Raw genomic sequence first — 21,695 nt, forward strand, 5'->3', positions numbered from 1 at the left:
CTTGTAAGTCAGTCTTATTTATTTCACCAGAACACAGCAGTTGAAAGTTAAGTAGAAATTTGCACCATCAGGGATACTGTAGAGCCTACATGTGATCGGTTATACCTCATTGCTTGAAGCTGTTTCTGTGGGCCATGTTCATATCTCCCTTCCCTTACAACTCAGAGTTGGGATAAAACTCCCCAGTGCCATCAGTTGTTTTTGTCCTAATATGGACCATAGTGGAAGAAGAGCCTGTGATGCAGACGATCTTCCTTAGCTTACAATAGCACCCTCACCTGGAATTGTGAGCTCATTTCTCAAATCCTATTGGCCTGGTGAAAAAAGAAAGGGCAGAACCTGAAGGGGCAAAATCAGCCAGAGTTTATAAAAAGCAACTTTCTCTGCTTCTTGTTTGTGAACAGTTTTTATTTGGTAAACACCTGCATTGTGACTTGACATAACACCCTTCAAAAAACAGAGTTTACATGTTAAGGGTGAGGAGGATAGTCACTGTGGTGTCCTTCCACTTGGATTGTCTTAGCTGTAGCGTTTGTTTACACTGGCATTTTACGTTAAACATAACGATAGGTACTGTAGGGGGAAAATGATGACTCTATGAATTATTAGCCAATTAAGCAATACTTGCACATGCAAACACTCCGGACCAAAGAATTTTGTAGCATGAACGTCTGCGTTGAATTTAGAAACGAAGACTCTGCAGAGAAGGGTAGAATGAAAAAAACGTACATTTTTGGCTGTGTGTATGGAAAGTGGGTTGGAGACATTCTTTTCTTGCTCCCTCTCCCTTACGGTATTCAGCTCTTTCCTCATTTGCCCCTCGAGTTGTTTTTCTTATTCAAAGATTTGTGTCCACGCCTGTTTTTGTAGTTCTCCTGGTTTTCTCCAAGAGTGGTGAACCACCTGCAATCATAAGACTCGTGGATACTCTTGATGACCACAGAAGCAGCATCTGTACTGAAAACATTGCGGATTGGGGCAGGCCACAGCAGAGGTTGTGTTACACAGTAATGTTAGTTAATTAGTGCAGTTTTTTCTCCTAGTCTTTCCCTTTAAACCACTAGCCTGCTCATAATACTGGCTGTTTCAAACACACATGAAAAATTGTCCAGCAGAAGGTTAGACTATTGCAATAAATTACAGGTCAAATCTTGTTATACATGGATTTGACTCAAATGGCCACTGCAAATGAGAAGGAATGTGCTGATCCCTGGAGAAGGGGAAAAATGCATCCCTTTAAAATCAGTTATTATTATTTTTTTTTAAACTGCTTTTCTTACTGTTGCAGAGAGACAGTCATGCAAGGGATTACAGGTATAACCTAACTATCCATGGATTTTTCACTATCTCAACCTGATGAGAAGGGCCCTTTAAATTAAAGGAAAACAGTTGTTTAACAATAGCCTCATTAATGTGAAAGAGGGCAGCCAGCTGACAATCCATCAATCAGTCTCTCTCCAGGCTTCCCTCTGAGCCAGCGATCCCTCCCTTCCCACCACTGGTGTCGCTAGGGAGGTGGGGGGGTGATATGCCCTGGGGAGGACGCGCTAACTTCGCGTCTTTTGGAGCTACCCCATCGTGCCATACACCATTGGATGCGGAATGTCCAGCGGCGTGCAATGCAATAAACAGAATTGAAATCGCTCCTTTCTTTCAAAAGTTATGACCAAAAAACCAGAAAGAAAAATGAATGTAGCCCTATGGAAAGTGAAAGGGAGCTGTATAGCGTGTTTACTTGTGAGTAGGTGTACTTGCCATAGTCCGTTGGAAAGAGCACGCTGAGAGGAATCCAAGGACACCAGAATGGTCCCAATCCAATGAATGCAGCCCCCCCAAAACACCTGAGAAGGTCCCACCCTCCCAGCTGCGAGTCTATTGAGCCCAAAACGAAGCCCGTGGCTGTGTTTACTCACGAGTAGGCAAACTTTCCTTGCTCCAGGCAAGGACTGAGAGGTCTCAGGGCAGGCTGAGAGGACTCCAAGGATGTCAGAATGTTCCTGATTTAATGAATGCAGCCCCCAAAAACACAAAAGGGAGAAGGAGGTCCCTGCCTCTCTCCCAGCTGCAGGCTATTAAGTCCTACGGAAAGCGAAGTAGCCTCTCAGTCGTGTTTACTCGTGAGTACGCAGATGAGCCTTGGCTGGTGGTCAGGACAGGCAAAGTGGAATTTGAGGTCACCAGAATGGTCCCGATCGGATGGAACTGAAGCTCAACATATGTTCCAGAAGGCAGCCTCTCTCCCCCACTAAGAAGTACAAAAAAATAGGCTTGAACTGGTAAGGGGAAAGTTTTCTATTTTGCACTTGTGAAGTTAGGTGGGTCTTTGTATTGATATGCCTGAGAAAGAAGAACTTTAAACTGGTTCTTCTAGGTAGGTAGGGCTGGAAATCTCACTGATTTTTTTGGGGGGGGGTTATTGCAGGCAGACTACAGAGTAAGCTCCATTGACCGCTATGGGACTTACTTCTGAGTAGACATGCATAGGCTTGAGCTCACAGGCTGCAATTCTACCCACACTTTCCTGAGAGTAAGCCCCATTGACCACAATAGGACTTCAGATTCACTTGGTGGAACAGGACTGGCTTCCCCCATATTTAATTATTTCTTTTATTTTAATTTAATTATTTATAATTATTTATTTTAATTTGCTTGATGATGTCACTTCTGGCCATGACATCACTTCCAATGGGTCCTGGACACACTGTCATTCTAAAAAGTGGGTCCCAGTGCTAAAAGTTTGAGAAATGCTGCAATAAGGTGTTAGTAAGTTGTCACGGTGTGTGTGTGTGTGTGAGATTCCACAAGTTTTCAAAATCACTAAAATCAGAGTCTGGAGGAATAATGCCATCATATATCAATCAATGCATAATTTCATGCAGAATGCAGTGAAACAAACCACACTGCAATATCTGTGTTCTAACAAAAGGTGCAGCCAAAAAAACAGTGGGATGATGCGTAGGCCTCCCGCACTGGGTGACGCGAATCCTAGTGATGCCACTGCTTCCCCCTGAGCACATGAAAGAAAGATCATCACTTTGCACTGGTGAAGGGAGGGGTTGGAGTGAAGCCTTTCTAAGGTCTGGAGAGAGGCTGATTGATGGATTGTCTTCTTGATGACTCTATCTTACATCACAAAGGTCAAAAAGGCTGTTTTTAAATTGCTCAGCAATGGGACATAGATTTTTAAATTGATTTGCTTTAATTGCATTTTTTCCCCATCCACATGAGTTCTGGGAACGCTCATGAATAATGACTCAACCTGTATTGTAATTTCAGGTTCCATTTTTATGCCTAGAAGACCAAGGTCAATAATTGTCATAGTTGTCAAATTGTTATATATATGGCTTGTAAAAGTGGACTTGTCTGCTGTTTTTTACATCCTTTACTGAGCATGTAATTTATATGTGGAACTCCTTGCCACAGGATGTTGTGGGCATCTGGCCTAGATGTCTTAAAAGGGGGATTGGAATATTTATGGAGGAAATATCCATCACAGATGACGTCTGTATTCAACCTCTGGGTTTTAGAGATAGCCTGTCTCTGAACGCCAGGTGCAATGGAACCTGAAGAGTTCCATGGAGTGGTAACAGGACACAGGTATCTTGAAGCACACAGCCAACCGGTGGAATTTGCTGGGCCACTGTGAGGAAGTGGACTAGATGGACCCTTGGTTTGATCCAGCTACACACTTCTTATTTTGCTATGTTTGTGAGTTTTGTAACATATTTCTGTGCTGTGGTGGTAACAGTTAATTGCTCTGGTTGTGTGGCTGCATCAGCAGGGGCGGGATTTGATAGGATTGGGCTGCTAGTGTTGTTGATAGTAATTGTTTTGAGAATCAATTAAGGAGTTTCGGGAAGGTGATCTAGGCTACACTCTGACCTGGGGAATTTTCCATAGAAACGTCCTTATAGTTTAACCCACAGAATAAGGTAGGCTGGTGTTCCACATTGAGAACGCTGGAGACACCAACAGCTTGAAAGTGTGTCACTTTTTGATCAGATAACTGTGTCATTGAAAGCTCTTCCAAATGTTTTCCTCTCTTTTGAAATTCAGTTTTATCTTGGGGCAGTGCAACAAACAAGAACAAAAATTCAACTTCAGAGAAGTTGAACAAATGTTCCCTTATCCGGAGGAGATCTTTGGACTCTCCCCCCCCCCGCCCCACAGGATGCAGTGCACACTCCAGTGGCTTGCAGAGCACATTGGTGGGGGGATTTAGATAGAATTGGGCTCTCAGTCAGGAGCTCCTCTATTGCTGGTTGAAGACCCAAGATAGATTCTTTTGTTGATCTTCAACCTTTTCCATGCCATAACTCCAATATATAAATAAAGTTGAAAGCCCACCCCCTATCTGCCCACCCCACGCCCATCATCACTCACTCCCCACACCTGAAATGCCCTCCCAGCACTGTTCACTGTAACCAAATATTCTTACTAGAGAGCAGAAAATTTTGCCATGAAGCCTGGCACTAGTGAAAGCTATTTCAGGACAATTGCTAAGAACCTGAGCAGAACCGGAACACGATCTCCTGGTACCTGAACGCTTGTACCTGGTACTAGACGCTTCTCCCCTTTACCTGGTGTTGCTCTAGTCCACTGGTCTTCAACCTTTTTCATTCCTGTAAGTTGCCGTGACCCCATTGAGATCCTGATCCCAAGGTTGAAGAACACTGGCATAGGCTGAACATATTTACCGGAATATACGTATCTTGTATATTCTGAGTATATTCAGTGTACAGCAGAGCTGCTTCAATGAGATTTCTGCATTGGTTTGAAAAACGGTTAATCTCATAAAGTTAAAAAAAAATAGTAATTTGAATTCCGGGTAACCTCATCTGAAATGTTAAAATGAACAATTTCAAATAAATCAGGCATTACCATTGGCCACAGATATGCTGCCCAAAAGCCTTGGCACAGATCTCGTGAATTATGGCACGAGTTTCCATTGTGTGATGGAAAGCGACAGAAGTATTTCTTTTTTCTGTGCAAACAAAAGTGGAGAAAAAAATGAGTTCTTTGAAGAAAGTGCCCTGCAAGAGACAAAGAATTTATACAGAGCTAGGCTTAATCTTTTAAACTGATGGGCCACATCCCAAAAGAGGTCAATTTCCTGAATTGATGAAAGATTACAACAGACTTTTATAAGAGGGAGGATCTGGCCTTGTGTTGCTGTCTACATAGCAAACTTCTGAGGACTGGATCAAAATCTTTCTCTCAGCATGATCTAGGGCACAGTTCTCTTTGTGCAAAGACATTACACTGTTGAGTAGGTCTGCGTGTATCTTTTTGCCTTTACTCCTGTTCAATACTAGCCCTGCACAGATTGTATGAGAGTTGTGGTCTGCATCCACAGGTGAAAATGCCCCAGCAAGCCTAACTCACTAGCCCACTGCGTTCTAGAGCTCCACCTCTGCTCTTCCTATGGACAGAATGCGTGCCTAGAGTGAGTGCCTTCCTGTAGCAATGTACCAAGTTCATTTGGCACCCAGGGCCTATACATTTTTGGCACTGGCTCCCATGATAAATTTATATATCATGGCAATAGCCATGGAATGAAATGAATAATAATAATGACCAGAGAAGTAGCACAGACAGTGAACATTTTCTTTTATTGAACTTTGCGTATATATTCTAACTTGTAAGTTTGTACATTTATAGATAACTTTGTGACTTCATATATAAATCATACCAATAAACAACTGAAAAAAAAGTTTAAAAGAAATAAGTTTTCTTCTTGAAAAAGATGTTTAAACATCTTGGGGCAGCCTCTCAGACATCCCCCTCCCCCCAGACTGGCACCCGGGTCCGTCCCTCCCCAGGCCACCCTCTTTGTATGCCACAGCCTTCCTGTGATGTAAAATGCTATGTTTTACTTTACAGAGAGAATCTCTCTGGGGACAGCATGCTGTCCTCTGGAAGAGTGGGGGTCATGAAACTGTGGAGCTAGTTGGTACTAGTTGGTCATTCCTGTCCCAGGACCATTCCTGCTGGCTCGTTCCTGTCCCTACTTATAAATGTGGACAGAGTCCACGGTTACAGAACATCTGCACAGGGCTCCTATTTTGTGCTGCAGAATACGTGTGAATGTGCCTTATACTAAATCTAGCCTAGTATTGCCTACTCTGACTGCCAGTGGCCATCCAATGTCTTGGAAAGAGGTCCTTTCAGCTGATGAGGCTCATAATTGCATGTGGAACTTTACGCATGCAAAGCATTTACTTTATTGTACTCAAAGCGGTCATCCAAAATTTAAAACCTTGTAAAAATACTATATGTATTTACTACATATAAATACTACATAAAAATACATACATAAAATACTACATAAAAATACTACAAATATGTAGCAGCAACCAAACTAAAATATATCAAATAAAAGAGCAAATGTTTTAGATGGGAATATCAGTGGCAGTCTCTTTGAGAACCATTGCTTAGTAGGTAGGATCAAATATTTTAAATGTACAAGCGTGCACATCTGTTCACTTTACAACAGATCACATTTATGATGTGGTCAAAGCACAATACAGATGCTCTTAATTAGGCAATCACGTCTCCCATAGCCTGCAGCAGAGTGTCTGTTCACACAACAGAGAGGCTCTTAATACAAAGAAGAGGCAATCTATCTCCAGTAGCCTGTGCAGCCAGCTAGTTTCTGGTAGGGAGCATCTGCTTACACAACAAAGGCAATAAATTGGACTGAATGTTCACTTAATGACCTAATCGCATAACAACAGGGATTGGAGAACATATCCCTGTCATTAAGTGGTGCACACTTGTATATTAATAAACTAAGCAGGGCTTGCAACCTCGTTCTGCAAATATCTTTCTCTTCACTCCATTGATCTGATAGCTAATAATAATAATAATAATAATAATAAACTTTATTTATATCCCGCCCTTCTCCTCAAAGGGACCCAGGGCGGCTTACAACATGTTAAAAACAGATTAAAAACATAATTCAACAGCAAATAAAAACGTATTAAAACACATTAACAGATACCATAAAAACAGTAGTCAGATAAAAAAAGTCAGATAAAAAGAGCAAAACGCAGCAAATCATAGAGGAATCAGGCCTGTAAAAATACTAAAAGATATAGAAAAGATGTTAAAAAGGCCATGAACTCAGAAGGCTTGTTTAAACAAAAGGGTCTTTAGACCTCGCCGAAAAGTCTCAAGAGAGGGAGTCATTCTCAAGTCAAGGGGAAGGGAGTTTCATAACGTTGGTGCCACTACTGAGAAGGCCCTATTTCTTGCTGCCGCCCCACATACCTCCTTAGGGGGCGGCACTTGTAAAAAGGCCTTCTCTGATGACCTGAGAGGATGAGCCGGCTTGTACGGAAGTAGGCGGTCCCTAAGATATCCTGGCCCATACAGGATATCTATTAGCTATCCATACAGGATAGCTAATACAGTGTCTCCTTATTATCTTGATTTGTTTTAAACTTTCTCAGTAACATCTGACACTGGCTTCTATTACAAGCAAGATGTTATTTATCTGGCTTAAATTTTTTTTCATTCTTTTTATGCTCTTGAATAAAACTGGCACTTTGTTCTAATCCTAGCCTTCCTTATGAACTTGATTTTTTTACTGGTCTTGTTTTAGACCTACCCTGGCCTATAGACTCCAGCAACCTTCGTTCTCCATCAATAGCAGAGTCATATAAAAACCATGTGCTCAACAAATTAATGCAAACTTTTATATACTGTGTTCTGCTTGTAAATGTTGGTGTTCTTCTCTTTCAAATGTACCATATTTCATAATCAGCACATTGCAGTCTCTGAAAATTCAAGACGGCAAGCTGGAATTGGGGCTATATGTAAAACAGATGTATATGAAATATAGATTGCCTCTTGAGAATAGAGAAACCCAAGAACATATTAAACATCTTGAAGCAGAAGCTAAACATGTGGTGCCTAATCATAGACTAATTCTTGATTTGGACTTTGAAAGAGTTGGTGGTGGTCTAATTAGGGATATGGAGGTACTTAGTAGGCTATGGAGCAAGTGGACTGGCAAATGAGGAACTGAATGAGTGGAAGGACACACTATAGTTGAGGTTAGCTAGTAAGAAATCTAAGCCAAAACTACTCCCTGTGTGATGCTGACTTCTCTTCCTTTCTTCCTGCCCCCTTATCAAGGTGACTTGGAGAATGAGGTATGGAGATAGTGTCACCTCTGGCAGTTGTACTTGTTGGCCGGCCATGCTATTCGCGAAGGGTTGTGATTTTGGCCCACTGCTTTTCACTCATTCCACTCAAAATGTTTCTCCATGAACTAGATGCTGATCAGGGCATTTGAGTTTCTTGTAAGGCACGACGAGAGTTTGAAGAAACTTGTGGATGCCATTGCGAGATACTCCAGAAGACCCTAGTACAGTGGCTTCCAAACTTTTTAGAGGCCCTAGAGGCTGCTGCTTGATTTCTAAATGCCAAAGGGTGTGACTATAATGGTGATTGGACAGCAGTGCTTCCCTCATGTAGCAGTTTGTTTAACCCTTGGTATACATAGCCTGGAATGTGGTGGCGTGGCAGGTTAAACCTGTTGATTATAAGATTGGCAGTTTGAATCTGCACAACGGGATGAGCCCCTGTTGCTTGTCCCAGCTCCTACCAACCTAGTAGTTCGAAAGTATGTAAATGCGAGTTGATAAATAGGTACCACTTTGGTGGGAAAGTAACAGCATTCCGTACGCTTAGGTGTTTAGTCATGTTGACCACCTGACCGCGGAAACTGTCTACAGATGACGCCGGCTCTTCGGCTTAGAAACAGAGATGAGCACTGCCCCTAGAGTTGGACACAACTAGGCTTAATGCCGGGGGGAACCTTTACCTTTATACATAGCCTAATCCGCCCTGTCAGTTTCATGAACCATCAGAATTGGGTCATGGCCCACTGGTGGCCCTAGAGGCTGTACCATACATTTTTGTGTGTGTATACCTAAAGTGTTTTACTCATTAAAGCATAAAAGGAACCTGCAAGAAATGCATATTTACAAACGTGTGCATCCTGCAGGTACGCATCCATGGGAGCCAAGATTAACTGCATCTCCATGCTGTATGTACTGTACATACCATGAAAGTATTTTGTGGTATAACTTGAAAAGTAGCCCAGAATGTGACCGGAAATATAAATTGCATACATGTGGCCTAAGCCCGGATATGCGGCATTCAGTTAATAACCATCTGCCCTTGTGGATCCACCGCAGAACGGCAAGCTGTATGTGAAAGTATCTTGGATGAATCTTGCTGAATCCAGGCAAGTGGGTGGGATATAAAATGTGCTGAAGCCGAAGGAATGATGTGGAATGCTGCCCCTGGCTTCGAAGGAGAAGTATTTCTTCAAGTTACAGCTAGCTCCTGGGCTGATGTTGGACAGCTGGAATTCTGCAGCTGCTGTCAGTATTGCCACATCACAAGTTTGTGATGACATGTTCAGGAGATTACCAAGGAAGATTATGAAGCATTTAAAAGGTGTAAAGACAGAAAGGGGGACAGAGGCCTCCGTTTTACCGAGAAGCACAACAAATGTCAGTGTTAGTTCCTTATTCTGGAAAAAGCAAAGGGCATGTTTACATTCCATAAACTTCAGTGGGAGAAATTCAGGCCCAAATTTAGCCCAATTCACACCTCATCTCCAAGGCTACCTCCCCCCCAGCTCCTTCCTAAGCTTTACTTTATTGGGGCAAACAAAGTCCTCATATTCATTTAAATGAATTTTGGAATGGCTCCCAAACAAAAGAAATAGATTTCTCAAAGTTTGGTGGCTTGGAATTAGACTCTGGTTTATTCTAGCATGTTTTGGATCAATTCAGAAGTTCCATTCTAGCAGATTGTCATTTTCTGCAGAGGCTAAAAGGGGTTTTCTTAGAACTGGACTGGTTTATTCTTATAGACAAAAATAAGCACTTGCCGCAAAAACTGGTGCTGCAGCCACTGGACCTAGAGGGGGGCAAACGGGCCAAATACCCTGAGCGCCGACCCTCCAGGGTTGCCTCTCAGACCCTTGCCCTCACTCCCTCCAGGAGGAGCACCCAGGAGCGCTGCGGAGAGACAGCTTGCTGCCTCTGCCTGAGCCGCCCCCCTCCCCTCCTCCATTATAGGAGGATAGGAGACAGGCGCCTTAAAGAGGCACTGATGCTCTAGGGAGCCCATCTTGTCTCCTCCTATAAAGGAGAAGGGCCCGGGGGCAGCCCAGTCTGTTGTTCTGAGACACTGCCTGAAAGGCAGCTTCCTGCTGACTCCCAGGAGCGCTCCTGGGCACCCCTGCTCTGCCTTTGAGAGCGTCCCTCAAAGGCAGAGTGGAAGCAGCGCGCGCCTCCTCCAATTTCGCCGCTTGTAAGTGGCGCGGAGCCTTCCACGCCGCTTGTAAGTGGCGCGGAGGTCTCCTTTGGAGCAGTGTGGGGCTGCTGGAAGCCCGTCTGTCTGGGGCGCCGTTTCCAGCAGCCCTAGACCGCTCTAGAGGAGACCTCTGTGCCACTTACAAGCGGCGCGGAATGCTCCGCTGGGGCCTCGACTACCTCCTTTGTTCCCCCTTGTTTTCAAAGGGGGAATGGAGGAGGTAGCTGCGCGGAAGTAATTGCATTGACGATGACGTCACCGCAATTACTTCTGGATCAGCGGCGGGGGGGGGGCGAGAAGAGGGGGGCAAAAACGGGGGTGAAGGGCAGAAAACGGGGGGTTGCCCCGGGCACGGGGACTCTCAGAAACGCCTCTGGCTGCAGCAACCCTATTAGACAATAACTACGCTACAGATTTAAACTGATTTGTTTATTGCTTTCAACAGTTTTATACCACCTTTCCTCCAAGGAGCTTAGGGTAGTGTACATAGTGTCCTTCCCTCCTTTTTTCCTCATAACCCTGTGAGGCTGACAGATAGTGACTGGCCCACAGTCACCCAAGAAGCTTCATGGCTGAGTAGGGATTATGATCTTCCAGGTCATAATCCAACTGTAGTAGTAGAGTAGTAGTACTCCTTAGTGGTTGTAGTTCTCTATGTGAGAGACTAAAATCTTTAATGGAGAATTATCTGCATCAAACTACAATTCTGAGAATTCTTAGAGGAAGACTACAAAAATTATGTTGGTATGAAACCATATTGGTTTCTAGTTTCACAGTTCGTTGTGTTATTAAAGCTCACAGAATTCTGCATTTCATTTTGCTTCTTTGTAGGCTTGGGTGGTATGAAGTTGTAGCCCTATTCACGGTACTGTAAGAGGAAAACAGCGTACTTCCTTTGTTCCATGATTTCCCCTCTGTTTTTCACAGGCCTCTGGTCTGCTTTCCTACCAGGGCACATTTCTGCTTATGCAAAGTGTCACTAATGTTGAAAACTTAGTGGTCTTTGCGAGTCAGCAGTCACTTTGGAGTGGTTAAGTTGGCGTTCTGACTTTGCTAGCTTCACTGTTTTCCTATGCACTGGGACACAAAGTGCATTCTGGGATTCCACTGGTTGAAGATCTTGGGTTGGCAGATGCTTTTAATACTGTTACTAAATAGCTGTGGCGTGACTGCTTGTTTGGGTGGTTTTGTTCCTTTTTTTTTTTTAAAGTATAATTCTTCATATTCAAAAGTACATTTGAACAGACCTGTAAAAAATGGGAAGTTTAAGTCCTTTAGGAAAGCAACAAGCCCAGCCTTTCTCCATATTTTATAGGGCTTTGTTCTTTATGGGGTTCTCATGTAATGGTTCATCCCATGGAATTGCTGACAGAATAAGTTCACTCTCCATATTGTATTTAATAGGACTGGTGATGATGAGGATTTCAATGGTTTGGCAAACTGGGGTCATATTGGGCAAATCTATTGGGGGCCTGAAATTGCAAAAAGGTTAAGAAACCCTGCTACAAAGTCAGGCGGGTTACAAAAATGTGGTGAAATTCCATGTGTAGCTAGTGATCGGACTATGTGGCAAAAGTGTGGAAGTGAGACCTATATCAATACATCATGTTCTGAACCAGGGTATAGTGAGGGGACAGCAGACTGAATCGTATTGATTCACACCTCCCCACTTCTTGTGAAAGTGGAGCTATGACATCACCAGGTGGAATGATTATCCATGGCTGCCATGTCACGCCTCTGCTCTTTCTTGTTTTGCTGAAGTGACCAGGTGCAGGTCTTCTCTGTCTTGTGAATGTGTATGTGCATGTGTATCTCTGCTCTTGGACTGGAGCCCAAGTGTAGTTGGTAGTATTCTGTCAATCTACAGGGAGGAATGTCTATTAAGACCTCCTCAGACCTATTTTTAAAGCCTCCAGTGAGAATTAGAGAAGATAAGCAGTTCCTTGCCTAAAGCCACGTTTGTTTTAAATGGAATACTTTCCATATGGCTTTCTGACTGATTTGATTCAGTTCACATCCTTTGTCCCGTGAAAAGTCTTTATACTAATTCCAGTTGGAAAGCAGTAAATATTTATTGGTGGAGGCAAAACTGATCAACTGCAGACTCTCTTCCTGCCAAACCCAGCCAGCAAAAGTTCAGTTAAATTATGGGGCCAGTAGAAATTTATTCAGCTGTCATAAAAAAAATAGCAATAACTCATTTTACTGCAACATCAAGGGCAGGGAGTCGGAGCAGGGTCTGTGGATCTCTGAAAATGAGACAAATAAAAACCTTAGAATAAAATATGCTGCATAATGGAATATCCATGAGACTCTTTGAATGAACTGTACTGTGGCTAGAAAAGCCTTAATATTGTTAGGACTCATACCACCTACTGAGGCTTTTGGTGTGAGTAACATTACAAACCACAGCATCTGTAAACGATGCTTAACTACCCAGGAAATGCATTATAACTGCTGGGTGCTTAACTGGAGCACTACAAACCAGACAGGCTCTAGTCTAGTCCAATACAATTAAATACTGTAGGTATTTACTGTATATTCAAGTACTATTTAATTCTATTGGACCAACCTGATTGAAATGTTTCTAATTTATATAAAGGGCTCCACTCTGGCTTTTGAGCTCAGAATACATCTTCCTTCCACTCTGGCCTGGAAATTTACTTTCAAATTTTGGCTATGCCTTTTTTTAAAGATTGATTCGGATTCCTTTCTTTGTTATTTACTTAAAGACCCTTTTCAATCCTCTTGGTCTGTGTTTTGTATCTCTAAACTAGCCTCTATCGGCATTTCTTTAGATTCTCTTTTCAGTTGCAATTTTGATCAGGCTTTATCCCATATTCTTGAGAGACTCTGGGAGTCTGAACACCGGTGGATATTTTCTAACCTGAACCGGGTCTGTTCTCCCATTTATTATGGAATCTCTCCCACCTTTGCCAATGGCCATTCCTATTTCCAGCTTCTTGTGAACCCCCTTGAGAGGAGGGCTTTTATGTTAGCTCAACTTATTTCCTTCCGAGATGTTGAATGGCCGCTACTCTCGGGTTCCCTTTGATCAAAGGCGTTGCAATTGGTGTGGTATTGAGCCTGATTCTGTTTCTCATTTTCTCTGTGTCTGCCCAACATTCAATAAACTTCGCTGCTCCATTTTGGGCCCTGTCATTTCTAGTTATTCTGGCCCCCCCCATCTTCTCGCAGCGTTTCTCTTACATGACTTCTCGCACGATATTACATCTCTCGTTGCTTAATTCCTCACAAAGGTTCTTACTGCTAACAGTTCTAAGCAGCCCTGATTGGTGTATGTATGGGTGCAATCCCCCTGTGGTCATTTATAATTAATTGACATTTCGTATTGGTGTAGTTTATTTATTTATTTATGTATGTTGTATGTATGTTGTAGTTTTTTCTTTTTTGCTATGCCCTTAAAGGTTGCTGAAATGGATTGATATAAAGGGCAATGGTAGCTGAAATGTTGATCTGATTGCCAGGCATGCAGAGATTAAATTAAGAATATAGTTTTTAAAATTCAGTATTTGTGCATAAGCCTATAGTCTCATTCCATAAGACTATTGAATGAGCAGAATGAACTTGATAGTGGGTGTAGATCTGAGGAGACCCATCTGGGCCACATTGGGATTACACCGGGTAAGGGATTACCCCGAGTAAACTCCCATACCCTGAGTAGACCCCACGCTGCTTCCCAGCCCCATGGGGTGCAGTGGTAGCCATTTCAGCACCACTGCAGCCCAGAGTGCTGGGAAGCACAGGATTGGACTATGTCATTCTGTTTGGCATTTCCTTTCTGATAGTCCAAGCTTGTGGGACATCTGGATACATATCTTGCATCTGAGCATTCATGCCTAGCCAATAGAGAATATCGCATGCCCTTCTTCTGCACGCCATTGCGCCAAAATGTTATGTATGAGTTTTTTAATGTGCTTGTTTTCAGTGGTTTTTGGAATTACAATTTGTTCTCCTTGGAATACATGTTCCTTTTCTCTTATTAATCTCCTTGGATGCTTCTGAAGTCCCTGTTTTCCCATAGTACATGCTATTTGACTTTGGACCAGCCTTGGATCATCTGGAGAAAGATACACATCATTTTCTTTTCCTGTTCCTTCTTATTGCTTCCAGTTTCTCTTTAGTAGCTTGAAAGTCCCTCAGTGTCATATATACTTGCTGCTTGAGACCTCCTTGGCATTCTTTCCAGATAGAAAAGTTGTGGTTAGTGTCCATGACAAGTATTTTTCCCCCAAGTTTGCGGGTGTTTTTTTCAGATTGTATTACTGAAGATGAACAACCGTTCCTTGGCAGAAGCATCAATCACATTGAAGAGGCTTTTTCATTATGTTCTCATGTGGTCTGTGGTATGCCTTCATCACTGTTGGTCTGTCATAGATGTGTTGGTGGAATTGTATACAACCTACCACAGTTGCAAACGTTTCTTTTTCATTTTGTGCATAGCAACTCTCTCATTTCCAATCCTGTATAAAATTTGATTAAGCTGCAGTCCTATACACACCTACCTTGGAATAATTCCTGTTGAACTTGGTGGGATTTACATCTGAGCAGGCATACCTACAATTCCTCTGTAAATAACCAAACATTACCATTATAGTTTCCAGATCTGATCTGACTTTGTGGTTTTCAGTTGCTTTGTTGTTCCAGTTTTGTTTTGGTCTAATTTTCTTTCTTCAATAGTCAGTTTATAACCAAGTAATGCTCTTGATCCCAAACACAATCTAGACTTGAAACATCTAGTGGGCTTAAGTTACTGCAGGGTGGATTTTGACTGAATATTCAGTGAAATTTTATAACAGTGAGAGCAGTTTGACAATGGAACCAACTACCCAGAAAAGAGGTGAGTTTTATCTAGCTGGAAGTCTTCAGGCAGAGACTGAATAACATCTGTTGGAGGTGCTGCAATTGTGGTTACTTACAACAAGCAAGTGTTAAACTAAATAGTCTAAAAGACCCCATCCAAGGTTAGGATCCTATTGGGATTCCATTTTAGGTTTTTCTCTCTGCAGAAGAGACAATACTGCTATCCTATTATGATAGTACATTATTCCATCTATAAAAACGAATATGAACTCTTTGTTGAAAAATGGTATACCGTATAAATAATCTTAATAATAATATGTCATCGGTATGACTTTCACACCTTGAAAAATTGCAATTACTGTACCTCAATATTAGATGAATTTTACAAATTGTACCCAAAAAGCAAGTTGATGGTTAATAGTTTCTTCATATGCCTCAGTCGTCAATATCCTGTTTGTGCATCTAGTGCTCTAAAGCAGTGCTACTCAGACTGGTGGGTCGTGACCCACCAGTTCATGTAAAGGTTCCCCCGTCCCTTTAAGGGGCAGGAGAAGGGGAGAGGCAGTGATGCGATCCCCAGGTGGAGGTGGTTTGTGCTTGTTGTGTAACATTCCAAGCCTCAGGGAGTCCTGCGGAGGGCTGCGCGGGGCTCCCCGCACCTCCTGGTGCTTGCCTTCCTGCTGCTTGCCCATGTCAGAGCAAGTATGGGGAAATAAAAATGCTTCCCTCCTCTCCACAAACCAACACTGTTGCTATTCCCCCAGCTAGGACCAATGGGAAGGAGGAGGAGTTTGTTTTGGAAAGTACCCCCTATCGCCCCCCTTAGCGACGCCATCCTGGGGCTGCCCTCGCCCATCTCCTGCAAAGACTTACTTTGGGACTAAATCTCCCAAGAAGTTTGAGAATGACTGCTCTAAAGTACTTGACTTTGGTTAGTTTCTGATATATCTTCTAGTACAGGAAGTTAATAGTGGTTGCTCATGATGACCAATTGCCCAGGTATCCCCCCACAAACATGCGTGACACAAAAGACGTGGTTGAAACGGGGCCATGGTTTATTCCATTACAAGGCTGCACAGCGATTGGTGCAATGCAACGGGTCCTGGATATAGTCCCCCCTTTAGTGCGGGCACCTAACTAGGAGGAGACAGTTCCTGTCTGAGCCCTCTTTTGGGCGAACCACCTTGGCTCAGAACCTGAGCTCGCCCAAGGCTCCCCCAGGTTCTTTATCACTGACCCCTGGAAACGGGGGGGGGGGGGTCAAGCTAGCTGAATTGTTCTGCCCACCCTGAGCCGGGGAACCATGAAGGTGAGCATCCCAATTCCATTCCGGGGTCAAGCCAGGCTGCCCCCGATCCGGGTAGCCTTGGGGCTCAGCACTGGCCTTAACCCGGCCTGTTGCTTGCCTGAAGGTAGACACCGGTTCCCTATTTCTCCTCCCGTTCCCGCACTACCTTGCCAGACACGGCCAACCTGGCTGAAAGACCCACAGGAAACCCAAGGGGACAGTCAGGGGTAGGTGAAAAAAGCTTCACCTTATGGCCAATCAAGGGAAAAGCCAAAAAATTCCTACCTGGCCCCAAAAGGCGACCAGCTGGACTTCTGACTGTGCTTGAAGTGCAGGTGGGTGGGTTCCACTGCTGCCAAGGAACCAAGAGGCTAGAGGAAGCATGGGCGCTAGCCTTTAAACTACGCACTCCAGGCTTGCCCCCTCCCCCGACCAATAGCTGCTCAGCACGTCATGCAGGCGGGGAACCGGGCAATTCTCCCTCCAGCTGCATCCACAGCTAGAGGGCTTTGACTATTATTATTTCACCAATACTCCAGTGAGCTCTTTATGCTTCCATTCTCTCCTAACTTCTTAATTTCATTCTCTTAAGTTTCTCTTTGAGAGCAGTTGGGACATTTCCAGGTGCATGGATAACTGCATGCATTTGTCACCCAGCTTTCCAAAACACACTATTCCTTCTTTCCATTGGTTCTACCAGGGGGCATAGCAGCAGCATCGGCATGTGGAGAGGAGGGAGGGAGGGATTTTTATTTCCCCATACTTGCTCTGGCATGCTATAATGGTACATAGGTTGGTGTTTACCTCTCAAGGAGAAAACCAGTGGAAGGAGACGGTGTTGTGTGTATTGTTTTCCCTTAAGTTAATTACTGCTCTTTTCAGGCAATCTGCTCCCATGTGTACAAGAACACACTGAGGGAAAAGTGGGACTGTTTTCATTGTCCCAGAATTCTGATGTTATCACACTTAGGGCGCAATCCTAACCCCTTATGTCAGTGCTTTCCAGCATTGGCATAGCGGTGCCAGTGGGACATGTGCTGCATCCTGCAGTTGAATGTCACTCAAGGAGGCCTCCTCAAAGTAAGGGAATGTTTCTTCCCTTACCTCAGAGCTGCATTATCCTTATATCCGTATGCTGGAAAGGATTGTGCCCGTACTAACCTGATTTCTTTGTGTTTGGTGCAATGTATGGACCAAATGGATAGAATACTTAGACAAATAACAATAACTTGGTAATTCAAGTCCTCTATTCTTACAGAATCTTAGGGTCATGCTAGACCTGACATTAAACTCATCTTTGCCTTCCATTTTAAAAATATTTATGATATACAGGCGTGCGCCGCTTAACAACCATTTGTGTAGTGACAGGCCACATATTTGACGGTGGTCAAAGCACAATACAGATGCTCTTAATGAGACAATTGCATCTCCCATAGCCTGCAGCAGAGTGTCTGTTGACACAACAGAGAGGCTCTTAATACAAAGAAGAGGCAATCTATCTCCTGTAGCCTGTGCAGCCAGCTAGTGTCTGGCAGGGAGTATCTGTTTACACAACAAAGGCAATAGATTGGACTGGATGTTTACTTAATGACCTAATCTCATAACAACGGGCATAGAAGAACATATCTCCGTCGTTAAGTTGCACACACTTGTATTTTAAAAAGCAGACAGAGGTGATATTGATCCAGATTAGGATTGTGGTATAAAAGGAAATGGTTTAATCAGTTCATGCAGGCCATGATCCCAATGTATTTCATTTCCAAAGTGCTATTTGTCCCAGGTGAGAAATTGCTCTGGGCATAAATTGTAGCTTTGGGGAATGATTTAAGTTGAGACTCCAGAGGAAACTACTTTCTTTCTGCGCCACAGTCCCAGTGCGGATTGGGGCTTCCCTCCCATTTTGCTGCTTGTTTTTAAATGTGGAAAGACGAAGATGGGTTTCACTTCATATACTTGGTATCTGCCAGAACATGATTTTGTGGGGTTAAGGCTGGAAGGAGGGATGAATCTCTAGGAAGGATGAAAGTTTCTGTCAACAACTATAATTTCTGGTTGAAATCCTCATGTGTGTTTTCACTCTGAATATTATACTGTTTGAAAGTGCCGGAATAAAAACTGTATCAAATGTCAGATAACTCCCTTAGTTAACATATTTCAGTTGGCCTTACCTTAACAAAAATTTTGTAAAAAGCACGTATAAAAGATGCTCTTTTTTGAAAATACTTTGGAATCTAACAATTAAATCTAACAATTTTTATAAATGAAAGAGATAACAGTGGTGATCAGATTACTTTCAACTGAATGTTATTTAACTAGTGCCTGAATTACTGACGGAGTTCCTGATTCACTTACCATTTGTTCTAGCCCCTATTACTACTGTTTTTAGAAAACTATGGGGTCACCCCCCCCCCCCCACGATATGGCTAAATTCTGGGAGGAGTTAGAAGTGGGGTGTTTGGATTTTATTCAGACTCCCTTTCTTATTCTCCCATAATGTAACACTGAATCTAACCTCCTCTAAGCACGCGACCTAAACTTTTACTCTATGTAAGTTATAAGAAACACTTTGGAAGCTCTTCAGGGAGCTTAATTTGAGCTAGGAATTTGACTGGTAGTGGTGTTGCAAGGTGTTGCAAGGTTCAAAAGCAAACTCAGTAGGCAAGAGTGGTGATCATCTGCAAGCTTTATTTCATTCCAGCAACGGGCGTCTCAAGGGACTCCAGTCCGAAGCAATGTGAGCAATTTTCCCAGTCTGAGCTTGTCCCTTATATTTCATTTTGGGTCCTTTGTTTGAGAAGTTTCACTTTTCATTGGCTGGAGTTTGACATCATAGATGGGGCTTTCTCTGGGTTGGCCAGAGATAGCCTTACAGACATTTGATTGGCGAGCTTCTAGTTACAGGTTTCAAATAAGGCAATACCATACATTTTAACATATTGAAAACTTTGTTTTCAAGTACCAGTAGAGGGCACTGTAAATTTTATTCAGAACTGGCTTCTTGGCATGTCCTTTGTACTTATCTCTTGGCATCCTCAACTTGGATGGCCTTGGCAAGACCCATCTGTGCTATCTCTTATATTCTTTCTACCTTACACCGTGGGGCTCTCTGCCAACTTTTGTTTGAGCTAAGTCCTCTGACTTGCCTCTATTCCATGTTGTGATCCCATATGTGACCTGTTACTTTGGTGTATTGTGGTGTAATTTATTATATTTAATACAAGACAAACCAAACTCTTATTGTAAAAAACAGGATTTCTTTTAGAACTCTTTTCTTATTTACTTTTACCAAATTTCAGCTCCCTCTGTCTGTTGTAGCCCAGACAGAGGCTCTCATGGATGTTTTAGCTCAATCAGGGGGCTTTCCCACAGATGTTTTGTTATCTGTTTCTGTCTAGCTGTGTTTGCATCTTTGTTTGTTAGGATCTCTGTTTCCACCTGCCAACAGATAAGCTGTCCCTCACATTGCTTCTCCTAATGTTGCAAGTCCCTCACCAAAATGTTACAAATTGGTGTGTTTTCAGCCTTATAACATTCCAATTTTCCCTGCTTTTGGTGCTAGCAGAGCCTTATCTATCTTTGAGATGTAACTTTCTAGTTCTAATTCTGCAAGTCTTTGAGTTCTCAAGGACTTCAGAGATACAGGCTCCTACATTCCAAAGTTTCCCTGTGAGACAGACTTTTGATTTGGCTGGAAATAGCTTTTTTACCTTTCTATGCATTTTATGCTATTATTACACTTTCAAACAGTTAAAACTCACTTTTAATATGATTACATCCTTATATATGTGTGTTAGTTACACTCTAGAGACTAACTATTAAGCATTGAAGAATTATTTGCAAGCAAGCAAACATTGTGATCCTTTGGCATTTCTATGAAACTTTGGTATAAATAACTTTATTATTAATAAATAATATTAAGTGTTTAATATGTGCACACAACACTGTTCTTTTGGTTAAAAAAAAGAAGCCTAAAGAATAATGTTTTAAAACTGCAAAACTGTCTTTTTTTTTTTTTTTTTGCCATGGGTTTTCATCTCTGGCAGGGAGCTTAAGTTGGAATTTCCCAGCATTTTCCTCCCTATTCACAAAGTGTGTATTGTTCCGCTATCTCCTAGATGCCTTGGTACGCTGCCAAGAGCTCCTGTGAGATTGTGCTATTTTTAGCTAAACTGCCAGCTTGCAGCTTGGGCCTGCTTCTTCTGACAGAGACAGTGAAATGGTTTTTTGGTAAACATTTGATTTGTTCTATAGCATAAGTGGCTTTCACTACCTTGTATCAGCGGTACAGTGGTGGTACTGTGGTGCGGTGGTTACAGTGCTGGACAGAGTGAGAAGATCCAGGTCCAAATTCCACTCAACCTTGAAGCTCACTGGGTAATGCTTGGCCAGTCCTACTTCACAAGGCTCTCATGAGGATAAAATGAGGCAAATCCTATATGCCTGCCCTGAGCTGCTTTAAAGAAATGTGCGATAGAAATATAACTAATAATGTTTTGATCTTTCAAAATATGAACTAGTAGGAGAAAAATGTGTCTCTTACATATATTCAAAGGACATTGTCTTCACCCTTACTACTGAGTAGCCTGAGTTATCTCTCACATATCTGGGTGTCAGGAGTGGAGCTTTTAGAATCAAGTGTGCCATCCAGCAGGCTTAGGCCCTGACACCTCTCATTTTGGTAATTAAATATTAGATAATTTATCCTTTATTTAAATGTTTAGAGCAGTGGTTCTCACACATTTAGCATCGGGACCCACTTTTTATAAAAATAATCTTGTTAGGACCCACTGGAAGTGATGTCTTGATTGGAAGTGACATCATTGAGCAGGAAAATTTTTTAACAACCCTAGGCTGCAATCCTACCTACACTTACCCAGGAGTAAGTCCTATTTACTATCATTGTTAAAAGCATGTACATAGTAGTCTGTTAAAAGTACAGGTCTGTAACATTTCCCCAAATGCAGTCACACACCAGGGTAGCATCCAGTCCAATGTATTAAAAATAAAATATTGAAATGAATGGGGACCCACCTGAAATTGGCTCACAACCCACCTAGTGGGTCCTGACCCACAGTTTGAGAAACACTGGTTTAGAGAACAGTGGGGAATCCATCACAAGCAGGGGATGTACTGCCCTTGTACATCAAACCTGGTACTACTGTAGGTGAGTTTTATGTAGATAGTACCTAGAGGAATCCAGTCAGACCATTAATTTTCCAAGGGATGTGACAAGACTGGAAAG

This window comes from Tiliqua scincoides, chromosome 1, assembly GCF_035046505.1.
Source record: "Tiliqua scincoides isolate rTilSci1 chromosome 1, rTilSci1.hap2, whole genome shotgun sequence".
Classification (NCBI taxonomy): domain Eukaryota; kingdom Metazoa; phylum Chordata; class Lepidosauria; order Squamata; family Scincidae; genus Tiliqua; species Tiliqua scincoides.